The sequence below is a fragment of the Theropithecus gelada genome, chromosome 4 (genome assembly GCF_003255815.1).
Source record: "Theropithecus gelada isolate Dixy chromosome 4, Tgel_1.0, whole genome shotgun sequence".
NCBI classification, from domain to species: domain Eukaryota; kingdom Metazoa; phylum Chordata; class Mammalia; order Primates; family Cercopithecidae; genus Theropithecus; species Theropithecus gelada.
Genome location: NC_037671.1, coordinates 169,900,474 through 169,922,226, shown reverse-complemented (window position 1 = coordinate 169,922,226; position 21,753 = coordinate 169,900,474).

Genomic DNA, 21,753 nt, shown 5'->3' with positions numbered 1-21,753 from the left:
TTCTATTTCAACTCCTCGTCCACCCATATTCATGTATAGCAAGAGGGCTGTTGACCTTTACAAAGAAAGAAGATTCAAGAGAGCAAAGTATTTTGGATAAATCCCAAACTGCAATATCAGTCTGTTAATCAATAACTTGTTCTCTCAAGTATAACTATCCACTTAATGATCCAGTGTATCATGGATATAAGGATCTCCTGGTGCATGTATTGGCACAGCATAGAAGTCCCTGAGGCTCCCAATGAGGCATAAGAAAATATGTGTGTTTTATGTATGCATATGTGACTGTGAGTAGTATGTGGTGTGTACGTGTGTGTGTATAGGTGGTATGTGCATATGATATATGCATTAGTGTGATACTAATGCTATAATATACTAATACTAATATACTAATGCTATAATAAATAAATCCTACAATATAGTAGCTTAACAAAAAAGATGTTTCTTTCTCTTGTGTCACAGCCCAATGTGAGCGTTTCTGATTGGTGGAAGTTTGCCCCTTGTGCAGTAATTCAGGGACTTTCACTCCTGCCATCTCCTGGCTCTGTATTTCCTCAGATATGAGAGTTTACTGCCTCCAGACAGAAGGAGAAAGAGACAGCAGAGAAGGCATGTTCACTTCTTAAACCGGAAATGATACACATCACTTTCTTTCACATTTTGTTGGTGAGTACTGATCACATGACCTCCGCCTCCTGGGTTCAAGTCATTCTCCTGCCTCAGCCTCCCAAGTAGCTGGAATTACAGGCACCTGCCACCACACCTGGCTAATTTTTTGTATTTTTAGTACAGATGGGGTTTTTCCGTGTTGGCCAGGCTGGTCTGGAACTGGAAGACACTTATTCCTTGCTCTGTCAACTCTACTTTGGCAAAGCAGAGAAGAGCCAGGATTTTCATATACATGAGGTTGTCTTTGTTGCAGCATCTTGTCAAATAAATTAAGTCTTTAATGTGCAGTGTGTTTCCCACCCCCTCCCAAACGTTCACTTTCAATGAGACACAGTATCAAAGGATGGCACGCACTCAATTTCACTAACCAATAAACACAGCTTTTGCGTTAATTACCATTTTCAGCTCTTTGGGAAAGCATGACGAGAGTTATCAGGAAGATGTTCATTATTGCCAGGCTTCATTTGATGGAAATGGAAATCTGGCTTGTCACCAAGTGAAGATCTCCAAATGAAAACTAGCTATCACTTGTGGGAACAGGTCTGGCTGCCCTCAGATAGTTTCTCAATGTTTTATTAGCAACACTGGGCTACAAGTAAAACTTCTTTCTGCAGCCCTCTCTTCACTGACTGCCTGGCTCAAAAGGATGTCAGCATTTCCAGTTCTAGCCTTGCTACTCTGTTCAACCCTCTGCTGATCAAAACCATACTATGTGACCCTGTGTCCTGGGCCATCATTGGACAATCCAGGCAAGGTATCCATCTTGCCCAAGCTGGATCAGTCAGAGCCGCTCTCCTATACCTTATTGTGAGGTCTGGGGACTGATTTTTACTCGAACTGAGTTGAGTTCATGAGTTTGACTACAGGAGACATTAATTTCTGCTGCTGAAACCCCAGAGTAGTACAAGGACCTTTTCTTCCACCTGGAATTGGGAAGGAACTCCAAATTCTCCCTGTAATTTAACAAACTTCCGTAGTATCTTTCCAATGAATTCTTTTTTCCTTTAAGCTCAGAAGGGTTGGTTTATGTTTCTTGCAACCCGAAGAAATCAAATTAATATTTCCTTTGGGATGTAGCTTAGAAACCAACAAGTTAATCATATTTTCAGCATGTTGCTGAAAATGAACCCTAAATCCTCTTGGAGAACAGCCTCAACATTTTTAGTAGCTATATTACCTCCCTCACTCTTTCCTCACTTCCCCCAGATTCTAAAAAAATCTTCAAGGGACTTGAGAATTTGTCACACTCTACCCGGGGACTTGACCTGCTTCTTACCAAAGTGTAGTTAGAATCGGGGACATTTGGGAGGGGAACTAGGAAGCAGAATTAGAGAGACTCCATGTTTGAGTACCCAGAAGCTTCCCCTGATACCCTTTCAGGCAGCTTTATAGAAAATTCCCCTGGAACCTCAGACAGTGGATTCCAGCAAGTTCTGCAAGCTTGGCACCACAATGAGCTCTTTGCCATCCAGCGAGCCACAGCCCTAGAGGGCTCCTTTTCAATGATGTCTGCAGCTCAGCCTTGTAGAGGTCATTTATTTGGGCTCTCTATCTCAACCCTAGGGGTAGTGGCTGCTCTTCACATCTATTATTCCTGGGTTCTACAGAGTTCTCTTCATATCCTATTAGCCAATCCCTCATTACATCGATCCCCTGTTATAGTTTATAATTTTATACTAAACTTCTCCTCTAAAACTTCTGCATAGCTTCTGTCTCCTAGGTAGACCCTAACTGGCTAATATAGTTAGTATCCCCATTTTAGAGATAAGGAAGCTGGGGCTAATGAGGTAAATAAGACACCTGTGGACAGGGAGCTACCAAAGGGAAAAGAACTAGTATGCCAGATCTGTCTAATGACAAAGGCTGTTCTCCATGACCTGGAGATTCCCACAGCCTACATGATTCCTGGAGACATTCAGTAGTTTAATAGGGTGATTGCAGGCAAAGCCTTTAAGCATAATGTCTTTTAAACCAGTGCTATTTCATCTGATCTTCAGACTTATACCACTTTGCAAACTGTTTGTTACTGATGTGCAATGAAATAAGCACAAAAATTGAAAGGGTACAAAATCTCAATTGGAAGGAAAAACTTTTTATTGAACGTCATTGCACGGCATGGTGACTTATACAACAATAGTGTATTGTACATTTCAAAACTGCTAGGAGTACATTTCGTATGCTCACATCACAAAAAAATGATAAGTAAGAGAGGCCAAGTGAGGGCTGTGGAGAAAAAAAAGAGAAAGAAAAATAAGTGATAACTATTTGAGGTGATGAATATGTAAATTAGCTTGGTTTAATTATTTCATATTATATTCATAGATCATAACATCACTTTGTATCCCATAAACATATGCAAATATAAATTGTCAACTTACAATAAAATCTTTTAAAAAGAAATTTCACATTATGACAACATTCAAGTTCATTTTTACTGTATTTTACAAAAGTAGTGCAGATCCACAACAATTTAAAAAGAAAAGACAGTACTAATTCCTGTACCATGGACAATTTCCTAAACCTTAGGCCAAGATTAAGCATAAATATACCTCTGCAGTTGTTGCTGCTTTTTGAATTGTAAGTGGAGAATCACTTGAGCCTGGGAGGTGGAGGTTGCAGTGAGCCAATATTGTGCCATTGCACTCCAGCCTGGGCAACAAGAGCAAAACTGCGTCTCAAAAAAAGAAAAACCTATTATCAGGGTGGAGATAAGAAGAGATTATAACTAGTATAATTATCACAGGACATAGATGTGCAGTAAAGAATATATAAAGTGAATCATCTTTGCCTAGTGTTTGAAAGTATACAGATCTATAGAGACTTTATAGAACCCTTTTTAAACGTCACAATGTTTTACCCATGTTAGTGTGAGCACCAATGTAGTTCTTGACATCTGTGTTGATAATCAGGGAAATTTCAAGTAAGCAGTTTAGATACAAAATAAATTGATATATTTAACCATATTTAACCATATTAAGTTATTTTTTATTCAAGGTATGGTATAATATGTAAATTTATTCAAAATATGATAATGTGCATATCATATGTCTTTAGTTCTCCATACATTTTCTTATTTGGTTCCCTCTTAAACTTACATTGTAATACATTAACTGGTGATCATACATTTACTGAACAGTAACTGTATGCACAAATCTGAGCTTGTCTTTGTGGGTGATTCAGAAGTATTGTGAGTTACCCTTGTGTTGGTTATAATCTGAACCAATCTCAGTGCTATGAATAGGAGAATGGAAAAGCTACAGTGGAATCCAGTGGCTAACAATTGATTAAGTTCTGTAGCATAAATTACAAGTATTCCAGAAGATAAAAAATGCAGACATCATTATGAGTGAAATAACCAAGTCATGGAAAAAGAGGCTTTGAGTTGGTCCCTTACACCCAAGCCTCCTTATGTTGTAGCTAAGATGACCTGATTTGAGAAACCGTAAAAGGTAGTACAAAGCCATCAAGATGTGGAAATATTATAAACCAGGAAAATGCCTGAGAAAACGTATTGGGGTAGCTCATGCATACTGCAATTGAGAAAATAAATGGTAGTGTCTGCTTTGATCACTACCCATGGATCATAAGTCCTGCCTTTCTTTTAGATTCTAAAGGATGTCACCATGGAAAGAAGAATGAATATTCTACATTTTCTTCCTTGGAAAATATAAAATAGGCCTGCAGCTTCAGTCTGGTAACTTTTTCTTTGGCTGCTTCTCCTTGACTCCTAAGTAGAGGCGTGATTATAGAAGAGAAAAGGAGAAGATTTTGGGGAGAGAGCTGTGATAAATTTATCTATAATCCTATGTCTCTTACAAACATATTTCACTTAACAAAACTCCCCAGCAGAAGCAAAGACTACCCATATAATGACAGTTTCTTCTTAAATTTCTTTTTAAACATGTTTAAAAGAAAAAAAAAATTGACATGTTACACACATCTTGTCTTCTTAATCAAAAGGTGCTAGATATAATGTTGCATTTATGGAGAAGATAATCAAACAATAGTAAGGTTTATGCCCCTATACTTATGAGAATGAATGAGATTATTGTATAATGTTTGCAATTTAGAATATTTTGCCACTTTCTTTCATCAGGCTCCATTTTTTTCTTAAGTTATAAATGGAGCCTTTTCTTTTACAACTGCACATTCTTTACCCTCTACTGCCTACTCCTTTTTTAGTGACATGTGCTAACAAAACAATTCAATTCAATGCATTAAAATGGTGTCTAGAGTAAAGGTAAGTAGATTTTGAGTGAAAATGCGTACTGCTTTTTAAGAACTAGCTTTTTTTTGTTGTTTGTTTTTTTCCTGAGATGGAGTTTCCCACTTGTTGCCCATGCTGGAGTGCAATGGTGTGATCTCAGCTCACTGCAACCTCTGCCTCTAGGTTCAAGCAATTCTCCTACCTCAGCCTCCCAAGTAGCTGGGATTACAGGCATGCACCACCACACCCAGCAAATTTTGTATTTCCTTTTTCTTTTTCTTTTTCTTTTTCTTAGTAGAGACGGGGTTTCACCATGTTGGTCAGGCTGGTCTCAAACTCCTGACCTCAAGTGATCCACCCTCCTTGTTCTCCCAAAATGCTGGGATTAGGATTACAGGAGTGAGCCACTGTCCCCAGCTGAACTAGGTCTTTGACACAAATTCCTGATCTTGATCTTTTAATTATAAAAAGGACACAATTTTTTCTTCCATTTAAAAAAATTTTTAATTATTATGGATATATAATAGTTGTACATTTTCATGAAGTACATGTGATAGTTCGATTCAGGAACTCAATGCATAATGATCAAACAAGGTAATTAGGCTATTCATAACCTCAAGCATTTACTATTTCTTTGTGTTAGTGACATTTCAGAAATCATAAAAGTATTTTCGTAATAGGAAAGTTGGAAAAAAAGTAGAAAGTTTAAATAATTGTAATGCCATTTGATTGAAGACAATTTGATTTCTGTGTCTCAAAGAAGCTGAGGTTATCAAACTAGTGGACTTCGGTAGTATGGTCATCTGGATCAGTCACTGCTCACTTAAGACAGACTTTAAGAAGAAACTCTCTTACTCGGAGGAAATCCAACTCCCCATTCCTGCAGTCTGCAACTTGACCTCTTCCTCACAGATTCTATGCTATTCATAAGTCAGCCTTTCCTAGTCCCAGAAAGTCCAAGTTTATAAGGACAGTCATCGGTAGAGAGGTACACCCTTTGACTTTGCTGATCCCACACTAATTTGCTGTTCTTCAAGTTTTGGTACTTTTCAAAAGCAAAAAGTCACCCTCAGTATACATAAACACATGTAAAGAAATGTCGTTACTTTCAACCTTAAGAAATCAGTTGGATTACAACCATTTTCTGGTCAGTGGTTCCAGTGGAAATCAAATTATTTAGAAAAAAAATTACTCAGCCTTGGTTAAAATTAAGAAAAAATGTAGCACCTGGTAGTATCTAATAAGCCTTGGAAGGAAGCATCCTGCTGACATAAATCTATTATAACTGGGTTCTGGAAAGATAAAGAATGAAAGATGAGAAAATAGGAACATTCCTTGAAAATAGGATCACAGTGAACAAAAGGCAATGATGAAAGATTATCCTGGTGAATAAAATGTCTCTCAATTTTTACCTGTACAGTTCTGTCTTGTTATCCTTACTGAGAGCAAGCAGTGTGCTTTCTGAGATTTTTAACTGTTTACCACAAAGCTTCTGTTTAAAGTCTCAGGAATATAACCCTCAACTACAAAGCATATAAAGATCAGAACACTCATAAAAATTTTGATTTATGAAATAAAATTAATTCCCATAACTTGTAAAAGAACACTCTAAGCCTTATCTCCAATAACCCTTTTTATTTGGCCATTAATCACCACCATCTGTTAATCAGATAAACTTACACCTTTCCATCCAGTTTTTTTCCTTGAAGATGCGTGAAATAAAAGATGTCTGCAAATTCTAACCCAAACATACAACTGGAAGCCCATTTTCTCCCATCCTCCTAAATATTGGTCTGCACATAAAGCTTCTTTGGTCTGCAAAATCCTGGGGAAAATGAGGAAATGGCATGTTCATTCAACAGATTATTATGGAGCACTATCATGTGCCAGGTAAACAGAGTCAACCGTGTTCCCAACATAAATTTACTTCACTTTACAGACTCATTTATTCTGGTATTATGTTTTTCTTGCTGTTTTGGGTTAAAATATGGTGATACCAAATGATAATTGGTTCTTTTTAACACCCTTACTTGGAAAAATAAAATGTTGGCGGTCTGATATCAATCCCCACATTTATTTTTGCAATTTTACTCTCCATGAAATCCTCAAAGGCTACAACCACTGATTTTGCTCCTTCCTTCACTCAATCTGTCTATCCATTACTATATGTCCAGCACCTAAACCTATGGCTCCCAATTTATGATTACTGAATAAATAACTACTGGATGGATGGATGGATGGATGGATGAATAAATGAATATGTCCATCTCTCTGAGACCATTTACTGATTAGAAAGAGCCACAGTTGTACTAAATCAGGAAACCAAGATATGTCAAATGTGCCTGAATGTGCCACCATCCTTTATTGGTAATATTAGTGTGTACTATCACAGCTCTAAGAATTTTGTATTTGCCAACTCATTTAGATCCCAAAATGAATCCCTAAAGAAAATAGTTTTATAACATCATTTTACAGGGGGAAACTGGGTCACAAAGAAGATTTAAAAAGTGCTTAAATGGAGGCATCCCAGATTCTACTCTTAGTGACAACATTATGCTGCCTCTTGTTTATAAGGAGAGTGGTAAGAAAATGAACCAGAAAGGAATATAGAAAATTCACCTGTGACTTCCAGTCCACACACACCAACCTTACTCTCATGTAGCATGTGCTACAAATTCTAATTCATAGTAAGGCTACTCCATATTAATCATAACATCAAGTAATGCCTATATCTGGTTTAAAAATTTAAGCTGCTATCGTTTTAGGCACGTGTCTTCATGTCCATTCTATCTTCTGCAGGGCCTAGAATTGTGTCATGCTCATAGTAGGCACTCAAAAATATTTGTTGGTGATATAGTTTGGCTATCTGTCCCCACCCAAATCTCATGTCGAATTATAATCCCCAATGCTGCAGGTGGGGCCTGGTTGGCAGTGTTTGAATTACAGGGATCGTGAGTTACTGTGGAATCTGGTCATTTAAAAGTGTGTGGGCCTGGCACGGTGGCTCACGCCTGTAATCCCAGCACTGTGGGAGGCTGAGGAGGGTGGATTATGAGGTCAGGAGATCAAGACCAGCCTGGTCAACATGGTGAAACTCCATCTCTACTAAAAATACAAAAAATTAGCTGGGTGTGATGGCGTGTGCCTGTAGTCCCACCTACTCGGGAGGCTGAGGCAGGAGAATTGCTTGAACCCAGTAGGTGGAGGTTGCAGTGAGCCAAGATCACGCCACTGCACTCCAGCCTGGCGACAAAGCGAGACTCTGTCTCAAAAAAAGAAAAAAATGTGCAGCACTTCCTCCTTCTCACTCTTTCTCTAGCTCCTGCATTCCTCATATGATGTGCCTGTTCCTGCTTCTCCTTTTACCGTGACTGTGAGTTCCTGAGGCCTTCTCAGAAGCAGATGCTACTCTGCTTCCTGTACAGCCTGCAGACCCGAGAGCTAGTTACACTTCTTTTCCTTGTAAATTATCTAGCCTCAGGCAGTTCTTTATAGCAATGCGAGTATGAAGTAGTACAGTTGGATTCAGTAAAATTATTTCAGAAGTGCTAAGATGTGAATCTCACAGGTGCAAATTACCAACCCATACGACTGAAGGCATTGAGCACCAGCTTAAAGCACAAAGTAGCAAATGAACAATTTCTGACATAAGGATCATCCTGAGGGCTTTAAATAAATACATATAGAAATCACCTGAAGTTGTGAAGACTCAATCAATTATGTCACAAAAAGCAGGGAAATATACCACCTCCAACAAAGCATTGAGCAGAATCCTCATCAGGCAGTGCTTTCTTGGTGCATTGAAAGCTCACCATTCACAGTACATACCCAATGGCTGTTCAAAGTCATACAAATTATTGCCATGACAACTATTTCTTCAGCAATAAAATTATGAAAACCACAATTTCTCTGGCAGGCAGAAGGAGCTTATCATTTTCTATTCAGAATGAGCTTAATGTTTACCCCTCAGCAGTCATCACAGATAAGACACCTGTCTGGTAATGCAGGCACTCACCAATGTAAAAACAGGTCCACCAAAAGAGTATGGACACTGTTTGGATTTCAGGAAGAATTATCCCCTAGAAGCAAACACAGAAATGATGTCAGAGTTCCACAGTAGCCCGCAGATGCCTAAATAGCCCATAGGATAGCAAAAATGCATTACATTTGAGGAGGGGGATGGATAACATACAATCACTGTATTCATAATTAACAAAAAAAAAAAAAACAGAAAAGAAAGTTAATCTGAAGAAGAACCTCTGGAGAGTGTTAAGGGCTTCAAGGCTGACAGGATGGTTTGGTTGCTTTGCTCTTTTAAGGAAATTTGTCTCCTGCCACTTTCTCTACCCCGCTCTGCTTCTGCCTCATAGGCTTCTTGTTTTCCTCAACCTTTCCAGGCTCTTCTGAGCTCAAGGTTTCTGGAAATGCTTCTTCATCAGTCTCTAAATCTCCCCCTCCTACACCCAGTTTCTTCACATTACCCAGGACCCTTATTCATCTTCACAACTTCAGACCAGAGGGCTGTCCTCTTTGAGTAACATAGTGCCCTGGGCATTCATGCATTTACTTCAATCCTAATTCTTGGTCATAGTAGGGTCACTTGTCTGGATAGCTCTTTATTCCTGTCTCCCCAACTAGACTATAGGCTTCATGATGCCAGGGTGCTCTCTGTCCCTGTCACCTCTATGACCCCATTACCTACCACTGTCTGTACTAAATATTTATTGCATAAAAGTATTTTCAAACCAACCTTCTCTTTTCTTGACAAAAGTGTAGCCTTTACATTACTCTTAAGCCATGCAGTATTTTGAGGATATCATCTCAGAAACACAACAAAGGAAGAGAAAGGGGACTGATCTAAGACACCTGAAAAGAAGGAAGGTTAGATTTTCCACAGCAAAATAAGTGTTGGGGAAAAATCATTAAAAAGAAATGGGCAAATACATCCTCTGCATGCTCTCATTTCAAAGGATAGAAGGAATTGCTAGCAAAGAACTATTGCATCATACAATTCCCAGAACTGAGCAGAAGGGAATATCATGTGGATAGGTAAAGGCTGTCTGAATCAGGTAGGGGCAGAAGAGAATAAAGGCAAAACACAGCTCAAAATTCATCTGTTTAGTACGAACACAACTTAGGGGTTTGTAACTCAGGAAATGCCTTTTCAGGGAAGTATGACTTAAACTTGAAAAATATGTTTAGTTTAGCTTCACTTATTTTTTATCTTTTCTTCATTCATTTAATTCTTGTGAGCCCCTGCTGTATACTAAATCCCGAGCTAGATCCCAAAGATACAAGATTAACAGGACAAGAGCTGATGAAAAACTCATAATTAGGAAACTGGATGAACAACTATGAGACAATGTCGGAGTCCTGTGCCAAAATTGATTCAAATAAATAAATCATTGCATGGACTTGCCAGAGGGAAAGAGGAAATGGGAATGGGGCACTGGGCAGAGGCAGTGTTTAAGCTGAGACTTAGGTTGAAGGGAGTTTTTCTCTTCAACAAAGGAAGAAAATGCACTCGTAGAGAAGGAAGAGCATGTGCAAGGCAGAAGGGAGAGAGTGTGGCATGTTTGACAACAGAGGAACAGTTTTCGGTGGCTGGAATAGAGGATTCGTATTGTAGGCTGGCAACAGTGAGCCTGGGACAGAAGTTGGACTAGATCTCAAGAAGCCTTGGAAGTCACAGGTTTAAAATGTCTTTAAGATTAATGATTTTCCAAATCCTTAACACTAGCAGCTTCTTTCAGACAATCTTATATCATATCAAAGTCTAGCATATAAAGTAGAAAAAGACATAGCTTTTCCAGGGACCACCTGAGCCCCCACCTCCAACCTGCACACTTAGCCTAAGGTTCATCTTTAAAGCCAAGACCTTTGAAATCTACACTTGTGGACAGCCCAGTGTTGTGCAGGCAGAGCAGGGACCCAATAAATAAATCAACAAGTCACATGACTAAGTAAGGCATTCATTTAGTTCTTTAATTTTTGCTTTAGCGATTACTCTGAACGTCATGGCGAATGAATAGCAGATCAGGGAGCTGGTAGAGCAAAGGGCAGGCATCCAAGTGTGGCACAATGCTAGATGGAAGTATATTTTCCCTTCGTAAATATTCTCACAATATTTTCTACTCCCTTCCTTGCATTCCCCCCAATCTTTTGATCTCCAGTGATCCAGGGGACAAAAATATCATTACCCCTAGAACAGAAGTTGCCTTCTGGCTTTCTGTCTTTGGCTCCAGGCAAGAAGGAAAAGGTTCAAAGAGGAAAAATGAAGATACCTTCCCAAACCAAAAGGAAGCCTAAGATTAGAGCAGGGACAGACCAAAGGTTTCACAGGTCTAAGTCGCATACCATTTACGGAATCTTTTTTTAAAAAATACAAAGTTGTGAATACAAAATTAAGGAAGAAAATTAATTTAGAAGGAGAAAAAAACACAACAAATTATATATTTTAAAGGCATTTAAAAATAGAAAGCAACATAAATACATAAATAAATTATAAATATTTTATTTATGAACTGCCTTACCCACCTATATGATACTATTTTTGCTTATGTTTATTAGCTGCATACTCTTTGATAGCTTTTTCATGTGACAATTGTTAATTTTCTATAGAAAAGGTAGAAAATGTAGTCTTTCTTCTAGCAGAGCTCATTGAATTTTGATGCATTATTGTCTTTAGTTGTTATTTAAACTTTAAAAAATTTTCTTTCAGCTTTACAAATTATTTTGGTAATATCATGTTAATTTTTTGAATTGTCAAATTCAGGAAAACTTCTCTCAAGTTTCTTTTTTATGTGAGTTGTAAGATATCAGGTCATTTCAAGTTTTCTTTGACTGCGATCAATCTTAAATATCGTTTCAATTAATAATACTCATTGACCAGTTTGTCATTGATGTCATCATTGTAGTATTGTATTATGCATTTATAATATGATCATTAAAGTCACTATTTCATCTTAAAGTGGCAAGAAATTTAAATATTTTTCTAATGTGTTCACTTCTCTTCGTTAATTGGATTATTAAATAATCCAGGAGCATATTCAGAAATTTCACTTATCCCTTTTACATACAGATAATTTTTGGAATATTTAAATAAATATTTAAAAGTCATTCATGAGGTTTCAGTGAAAACAGTAGCACATGATAATAACCAGTTGATCACATTTGTTGTAGATGCTATAATAATATAGTAATTTTTGGTATCTGGTTTACCTGATTTAATACTTTATAAGTTTTCCCATTATTTAATTCTAATGAATAAATTGGGATAATTAAGGCACATTTGGTCATTCATTTTGAAATTTTTTCCAAGTGTTCATGAAAAAACAAATCAAATGTAGCATTTACTTAGTAATACGCATTATTTCAATAATTATCATTACTTAAAGAACACTATTTTTCATTGTGTTCTCTGAAGGGGAAAGCCTTTCACTTAAAAATTTGATAGGAAGAATGACATCAGAAAAATGGCAAAATAAGATGTCTCTAGTTCCACACCCTTTACAGAAAGTTTATCTAGCAAGTATCTATAGACTAGAAGATCCTTTGAAAACCCCAGCATTTGGCAACAAGCCTGAGACACCTACGTTTTCCATGGAACTGGTTGAAATTTTCATTAGAAGGATGAGGAAAACAGTCTCATACTGATTATGCTGCCTCATCCCTCTTCCAAGTCTACATGGTGCCAGATTGAGAGGAATTTCTTGGGCCTACAATTTCTACAAGGGGAAAAGAGAAGCTGAGGAAATCATCCAGTTTTCCTTGCATTCGAAGATGCTTTCTGGGCAGCTCACTCTAGTCTCATTTCATGGGGAACCCTAGGAAAAATGGCATGAGTAGACCAGGTGGAGTTACGTAGAAACAAAGAAAGAAGGCATAGTGACCAGTGCACAGATCTTGGTAGTACCTCTGTGTTCCTGTCAGCTATTCTTGCCAATCAGAGATATCTGAAAACCTCATAGCCCACCTACAAAACCGAGCTGATCCCCTTCAGAAGCATGGTGGGAAGTACAACCTAGCTTGAGTTCCTATACTACTAGTCTTCCTGCGTAGTCTCAGAGCCCTTCCTGATGACCACACCCAGGCAGGGAGATGTGTACCTTCCCACATCTCAGGTAAGTGTATCAGAGAGACCAGCCTTACTTTAGCAGTCGAGCAGTGGCTCTACCCAGCCAAAGAGCCTGGCAATCACTCTGCCCAGGCAGAGAGACTCCCACTTTTATGGATTTCAGGAAAGCAAAGGGGCTAGGTCTGTTTGACTCAGGAAGTCAGGCAGTAGCTCCACGCAGCCAAAAAGCACTCCCAATACTCTTTCCAGGCAAAAAGACTTTCACCTCACTGATCTTAGAGAAGCAGAAGGGTTAAACCTGCTTGACGCAGTAGGTCAAACAGCTAGTGAACTCAGCCAAAAGCTCACCACACACATCTCCACCCTAGCAGTGAGATAATCCTCAATCATGCATTTCTAAGGATCATAGCCTCTGATACTACCTATCCTGAGCAACAATCCTACCTATCCTCAAAGTCTAGCCTGCAGACCTGCACAACTGTAGATCCCAAAGAGCAGAATTACCCTGCCCAGAAATACATCTTGTGACCAATCTGATAAGAATCCCTCACAATTCCCAGCCAGCAGCTCCACTAGCAATACCTAGCCAGTGACCTCAACAAACAGTGGAGCACAGTCAGTAGCCCAACCATCAGAACAAAGGCAGTGGGCCAGTCAACTGGAGAATTCACAACAAGCTCTCCCCGCCTGGTGTCATTACAAGCTGACCCTTCCAAAATCACAATCTGAACTAAATAATGAAAGTATATCCTCACCATAGAACCCCTGTAAAGGCTGGAAAAGGAGGCAGTCTCTTCATGTGTACAGACAGCAACACAAGGACATAAGGATCACAAAATTCAGGGAATCTTGAAATCTCCAAAAGAAACTAATTAAGATCCAATAACAGACTCCAAAAAATGGGGAGCTATAAATAGTATTCATAAAGAGTTCAGTGAACCTCAAGAATATGCAGATAGAAAATTTAAATGAAATTTGAAGGCAATAGAAGAAAAAAAGTTAGAAGTTTGATAAAGAGCTAGAAACAATTAAAAAAAGAACCAGATAGAAACCCTGGCAATGAAAAATAGAGAGGCTAAACTGAAGCCTTTAGCTGAAAGCTTCAATGAAGACTTGATCAAGCAGAAGTAAGAGTCAGTGAGCTGGAAGACAGACACTTGAAATTACCTAGTCAGAGGAACAAAAAGACAAAAGAATGAAAGAGAATGGAGAAAGCCTGTGAGAATTATGAGACACCATCAGGAGACCAAACCTCCACATACTAAAAATCACGAAGAAGAAGAAAGAGAAAGGGGGCAAAAAAATATATCAAAAGAAATAATAGCCAAAAACTTTCCTAATCTGGGGATAGATGCCAATACCCAGGCACAGGAAGTGTAAAGGTCTCTAACCAATTGCAACCCAAAGAGGAGTACACCACAACACATAATAATCAAACTATCAAAAATTAAAGACAGGCTGGACGTGGTGGCTCATGCCTGTAATCCCAGCACTTTGGGAGGCCGAGGAAGGTGGATCACAGGTCAGGAGTTCAAGACCAGTCTGAGCAACATGGTGAAACCCCATCTCTACTAAAAATACAAAAATTAGCCAGGAGTGGTGTTGCGTGCCTGTAATCCCAGCTACTCAGGAGGCTGAGGTAGGGGAATTACTTGAATCTGGGAGGCAGAGGTTGCCGTGAGCTGAGATCATGCTGCCGCACTCCAGCCTGGGCGACAGAGTGAGACACCATCTCAAAAAAAAAAAAAAAAGAAAAAGAAAAAGAAAAAAAGTCTGAAATTAGTAAATAATAAGAAACACATCACATACACATACAAAGGAATTTGAATATGACTACCAGCAGATTTCTCAGCAAAACTCTGCATACCAATAAACAGTGAAATGACATATTCAAAGTGGTGAAAACAAATCCTACCAACAAAGAATACTTTATCCCTCAACTCTGTCTCTCAGAAAATAGGGAGAAATAAAAATTTTCCCAGACAAACAAAAGCTAAGAGAGTTTATCACCTTAAACCTGCCTAACAGGAATTACTAAAAGGAGTTATTCAAACTAAAACAAAAAGCTGCTAATTGATAATGTGAAACATGAAAGAACAAAATTCAATAATATAAGTAAAACAGAGCCATATTCAGAGTACTCTAGAACTTTAAAGATAGCATGTAAGGCAATTGTGTCTCTAGTACAATGGTTACAAAACAAAACTATTAATAACCAACACATCTAAAATAAATTATCAAAGTATGCACATTGCAAAGAGGTGTAAATTATGACATAAAAACATAAAATGGAGGGGTGTAGAGTTGTATGCAGGCAAATTAGTTGTTATAAGCTTTAAATAAGCTGATATGAGTACAATATGGTCTATGCACACCTCATGGTAACCACAAAACAAAAATATTCTGTGGAAATACAGAACAAAAATAAAAAGGATTCAAAGCATACCACTAAAGAAAGTCATCAAACAGTAAGGGAAGATGACATGACAGGAAGAAAGAATCTGCAAAAAATTAGAAAGTAATTTTCAAAAAGTAGTAAGTTCTTACCTATCAATAATTACTTAAATGTAAATTGATTAAATTCTCAATATAAAGATATAGAGTGATTTAATGAATAAAAAGGTAAAATCCAACTATATGCTGCCTTCAGGAAAACTCACCTAAGTTTCATGGATACACATAGACTGAAAGTGAAGGGGTAGAAAAAGACATCCCACACAAATGGAAACCAAATAGAACAGTGAGAGCTATACTTGTGTCAGATAAAATAGACTTTAAGTCAAAAACTGTAAAAAGAAACAAAGGAGAAAATTATATAATGATAAAACGGTCAATTCATCAAGAAGATATAACAATTTTAAATATATACACTTAACACTGAAGCACGCAAATATGTAAAGCAAACATTAAAGGATCTGAAAGCAGAGATAAATTGCAATACTTTAATAGTGGAAAATTTTAATACCCCACTTTAAGCAAAAGACTGTTCACTCCAACAAAGACATTAATAAGGAAAGATTGGAATTTATCGTTTAGACCAAACAGACCTAAAAGACATATAAAGAACATTCTACTCAATAGCATCAGAATATGTATTCTTCTCAAATGCATATTGGCATGCCTCTGTTCCTTCTCTGACTTCTACCATGATTGTGAGGCCTCCCCAGCCATGTGGAATTGTGAGTCAATTAAACACCTTTCCTTTATAAATTACCCAGTCTTTTGTATGTCTTTATTAGCAGCATGAGAATGGACTAATACAGAAATTAAAGGCACAAATACATGGGAAGATATTTCACGTTCATGGATTGGAAGAATTAATATTTCTAAAACGTTTATACTACAAAGCAGATCTACAAATTCAATGCAACACCTATCAAAATTTCAATGTCATTTTTCATAGAAATAGAAAAAAAAAATCCTAACATTTATATGGAGCCACAAAAAAAAAATAAATTAAATAAAACTAAAATACAGATAGCCAAGGCAATCATGAGAAAAAATAAACAAAGCCAGAGGTATCACTCTACCTGATTTCAAACCATACTACAGGCTATGGTAATTAAAGCTGCATTACTGGCAAAAAAAAAAAAAATAGACACATTGACAAATGGAACAGAATATAGGGCCCAGAAATGAACCCATCCATTTTTGAACAATTGGTTTTTGACAAAGGTGCCAAGAATATGCAACAGGAAAATTATAGTCTCTTTAATAAATGGTGATGAGAAAGCTTGATATCCATGTGAAGAAGAAAGAAATTGAACCATTATCTCACTCCATTTACAAAATTCAACTAAAAATGGATTAAAGACATAAATATAAGGCAAGAAACTATCAACCTACTAGGAGAAAATAGAGAGGAAAAACTACATGACATAGATCTGTGTGATGATTTTTTTGAGTTTGACCCCAAAAGCGCCAGCAATAGAAGCAACAAATAGATAAATGGGATTTCATCACACTGAAAACTTCTACATAGTAATGGAAACAATTATCAGTATGCAGAGATAGCCTATGGAATGAGAGAAAATATTTTCAAGCCATAACTTTGATAGGGAGTTAATATTCAAAATATATAAGGAGCTCAAACAACTCAATAGCAAGAAAAAAAAATCAATGACAAGATTGCTACAAGGGACCTGAACAGACATTTTACGAGGGACCGCCATACAGTTTTGTATAATGCCTATGCTAATTGACATACCCCCCAACACGGTACAAGGTTGCTCTTTCTCTACCTCCTTGCCAACTATATGGAGGTCTCTCAATAAACTAAAAATAGAATTACCCTGTGGTCCAGCAATTCCACTTCTGGGTATTTGCACAAAATATTTGAAATCAGTTTGTTGAAGATATGTTTGCTCTCCATGTTAAGTGCAACACTGTTCAAGTTATGGAATCAACCTAAGTGGCCATAGACAGATGAAAGAATAAAGAAAATGTGGCATATATACACAATGGAATACTATTCAGCCTTAAAAAAGAAGCAAATTCTGTCATCTGTGACAACATGGATAGAATTGGAGAATATTATGATGAGTAAAATAAACGAGGCACAGAAAGATGAATACCAGATGATCTCACTTGCATATGGAATCTAAAATGATCAAATTTATAGAAGTAAAGAGTAGGATGGTGGCTACAGAGGCTGTTGGGTGCATAAAATAGGGAGATGATGATTAAACGGTACAAAATCTCAGACAGGAGGAAATTTTTTATAGTTCTATTTCACACCATGGTAGATATAGTTAATACTAGAGTATTGTACTTTTCAAAATGCTAAGATAATAAATTCCAAATGTCCTCACCACAAATAAGTATTATGCATGTGTTAACTGGCTTGATCTAATTATTCCACATTATGCTCATAAATCATAACATCCCTTTGTACTTATAACATTGATACAATTATAAATTGCCAATTACAGTTAAAAAAATAGGCATAACCACTCTTCTAAATGTTTAAGAACAATACTAAACATTAATAATAAAACTGACTCTTCTCTGTTCTTCAAGGTAGTGTCTAGTGCATTTGTTTTTTATTGATATGTAATTCCAGTACCTGCTTGTCTGTGGAGTCTTCCTGACTTTCAGGAAGTTATGTATGCCTATTAAAACACGTCATCAATTACACAATATATACAACATCTTATCTTAGACTCACTAGCTGGGATCTCAAAACAGTTTGAACATTTTTCTTTTGGTGTTGTTAATAATACCAACTTTAAAGATATTTCTATTGTCCCTTGTATATTTGTTAAACTCTCTAATTATTATTGGCATCACAATTTGAAGAGGGAAACAAATTTCTTTTATGAAACAATGCTGGGGTACATTTATCAGGACAAACATGCCACTTATCAAAGTCAATTAATTTCTCCATAAAGCTGTTATTGAAATTCCATCATGCACTGGTAACTATAAAAATTATGTTTTTCTTTGCTATTACTTTCATTTTCCTTCTACTTTTTGTTCACAGCGTGGGAGTCTATTCATTTCTTTACCTCTTCTGTTGTCATCCTTATTATCTGTTCATGTTTTTGTTTGTCTATCATGATTTTTTTTATGATTTTGACCATCAGAATTCTTAGTTTCAGTTACAATAAAAGAGTTTTTGACATGTTACCAAATTTTGTCTTTTGTGCCAAATTATCTTTTGCCAAGATTGTCTTTTTATTATATTTTCTGGCTTCCATTAGAATATTCTCTTCCCATAGTATCTGGCTTTTTTTGTAGTTAATAATTCTGGATAACAATGTACAAAATTAATTTGAATTTAAGGTATGTAAAAAAACAGTTCAAACTTATTTTTAGCCTACTGTCATATTGTCATGAGCTCTACAGTTGTGTAATAATAATTTTGTAATATTAAGTATATTAGCATAATGACAAATATGTATAGCACATCATTGGACCACTTATTTTTTCAGGGTGTTTTGAAATGTTGGTGGTAATTTTGAATGTCAATTCATCTGGGATCTCCAAATTACTTCAGGACAATATGCCTCGGATATACTAAGGTATGAGCTCATTTGTTGGGAGGCATAAAACGTGATTTCGCACTTAGAAGAATTTAATATTTATGGCACTGCTATGTGGAAAGTATTTGTATTGCGCTACAAATACGAATATTCTGAGTAATAATATTTTCATGCTTTTAGCTTAAAAATAAAAATGTATGTGATATTTAAATAATTGCATATAATGGATTAACAAGTTTATTCCCTTTAGAGAATTTTTTGACTAATTATCAGCAAGAATTGCTTCAATGCTAAACATCTGATAACTGGAAGAATTTCCCATAGAATAGCTTCTGGCTCCAAACTTTTCAAACCTCATTTTTTCTTCATTACCCACATACTTCCAGTGCCTTAGGATCTGTTTATGTCACAATCAACCTCTGGTCCTGCACCACTGTTTTCAACACTGAGCCAGTCATGGGAGCATTTCTGGAAATCATTCCTATACTCATATGAAGAGCAATAATATAATCACACACAGAAGGCACTCAGCATGACCTCAGCAAACTAAATATTTCCTTGATTCAACTTCCATTTATTATGATTTCCATAATGCCAGGAAGCACTCTAAAGCCATCTAACATGAAAAGAAATCAGTGTACACATGCATGTGTCTTTATAATAGAGTGATTTCTATTTCTCTGGTTATATACCTAGTAATGGGATTGCTGGATTGAATGGTATTTCTGTCTTCAGGTTTTTGAAGAATCACCACACTGTCTTCCACAATGGTTGAACTAATTTACACCCTCACCAATAGTGTATAAGCATTTCTTTTTCTCCACAACCTTGCCAGCATCTCTTAATTTTTTACTTTTTATTAATAGCCATTCTGAATGGTGTAAGATGGTATCTCATTGTGGTTTTGATTCGCGTTTCTGTAATGGTCAATGATATTGAGCTTTTTTCCATATGCTTATTGGCTGCATGTATGTTTTCTTTTAAGAAATGTCTGCCAAGATGGCCAAATAGGAACAGCTCCAGTCTGCAGCTCCCAGCGAGACTGACACAGAAAAAAGGTGATTTCTGCATTTCCAACTGAGGTACCTGGTTCATCTCATTAGGACTGGTTGGACAGTGGGTGCAGTCCACGGAGGGTGAGCTGAAGCAGGATGGGATGTTGCCTCCCTGGGAAGCACAAGGGGTGGGGGATTTCCCTTTCCTTGCCAAGGGAAGCCATGACAGACTGCACCTGGAGAAACAGTACACTCCTGACCAAATACTGTACTTTTCCCACAGTCTTAGCAACTGGCAGACCAGGAGATACCCTCACGTGCCTGGCTCAGGAGGTCCTACACCCATGGAGCCTTGCTCACTGCTAACATAGCAGTCTGAGATCAACCTGTGATGCTGCAGCTTGATGCGAAGAGGGGCGTCCACCATTGCTGAGGCTTGAGTACTCACAGTGTAAACAAAGAGGCCAGGAAGCACAAACAGGGTGGAGTCCACCGCAGCTCAGCAAGGCCTACTACTTCTATAGATTTCACCTCTGGGGGCAGGGCATAGTAGAACAAAAGGCAGCAGACAGCTTCTGCAAACTTAAATGTCCCTGTCTGACAGCTCTGAAGAGAGTGGTGGTTCTCTCAGCATGGCGGTCGAGACTGCCTCCTCAAGCGAGTCCCTGACCCCCGTGTAGCCTGACTGGGAAACACCTCCCAGTAGGGGCCAACAGACACTTCAAACAGGCAGGTGCTCCTCTGAGATGAAGCTTCCCAAGGAAGGATCAGGCAGCAATATTTGCTGTTTTGCAGCCTCCACTGGTCAAACCCAGGCAAACAGGGTCTAGAGTGGACCTCCAGCAAACTCCAACAGACCTGCAGCTGAGGTGTCTGACTGTTAGAAGGAAAACTAACAAACAGAAAGGAATAGCATCAACATCAACAAAGAAGATATCTACACCAAAACCCCATCTGTAGGTCACCAACATCAAACACCAAAGGTGGATAAAACCACAAAGATGGGGAGAAACCAGAGCAGAAAAGCTGGAAATTCCAAAAAACAGAGCGCCGCTTATCCTCCAAAGGATCGCAGCTCCTCGACAGCAAGGGAACAAAACTGGATGGAGAATTAGTTTGATGAGTTGACAGAAGTAGGTTTCAGAAGGTTGGTAATAACAAACTTCTCCAAGCTAAAGGAGCATGTTCTAACCCATTGCAAGGCAGCTAAAAATCTTGAAAAAGTTAGATGAATGGCTAACTGGAATAAACACTGTAGAGAAGACCTTAAATGACTTAACAGAGCTGAGAACCATGGCACAAGAACTTCATGACACATGCACAAGCTTCAATAGCTGATTCGATCAAGTGAAAGAAAGGATATCAGTGATTGAAGATCAAATTAATGAAATAAAGCAAGAAGACAAGATTAGAGGAAAAACAGTGAAAAGAAATGAACAAAGCCTCCAAGAAATATGGGACTATGTGAAAAGACCAAATATACGTTTGATTGGTGCACCAGAAAGTAACGGGGAGAATGGAATCAAGTAAGAAAACACTCTGCAGGATACTATCCAGGAGAATTTCCCTAACCTAGCAAGGTAGGCCAACATTCAAATTCAGGAAATACAGAGAACACCACAAAGATACTCCTCAAGAAGAGCAACCCCAAGACACATAATTGTCAGATTCACCAAGGTTGAAACCAAGGAAAAAGTGTTAAGGGCAGCCAGAGAGAAAGGTAGAGTTGCCCACAAAGGGAAGGCCATCAGACTAACAGCAGAGCTCTTAGCAAAAACTCTACAAGCCAGAAGAGAGTGGGGGGGCAACATACAACATTCT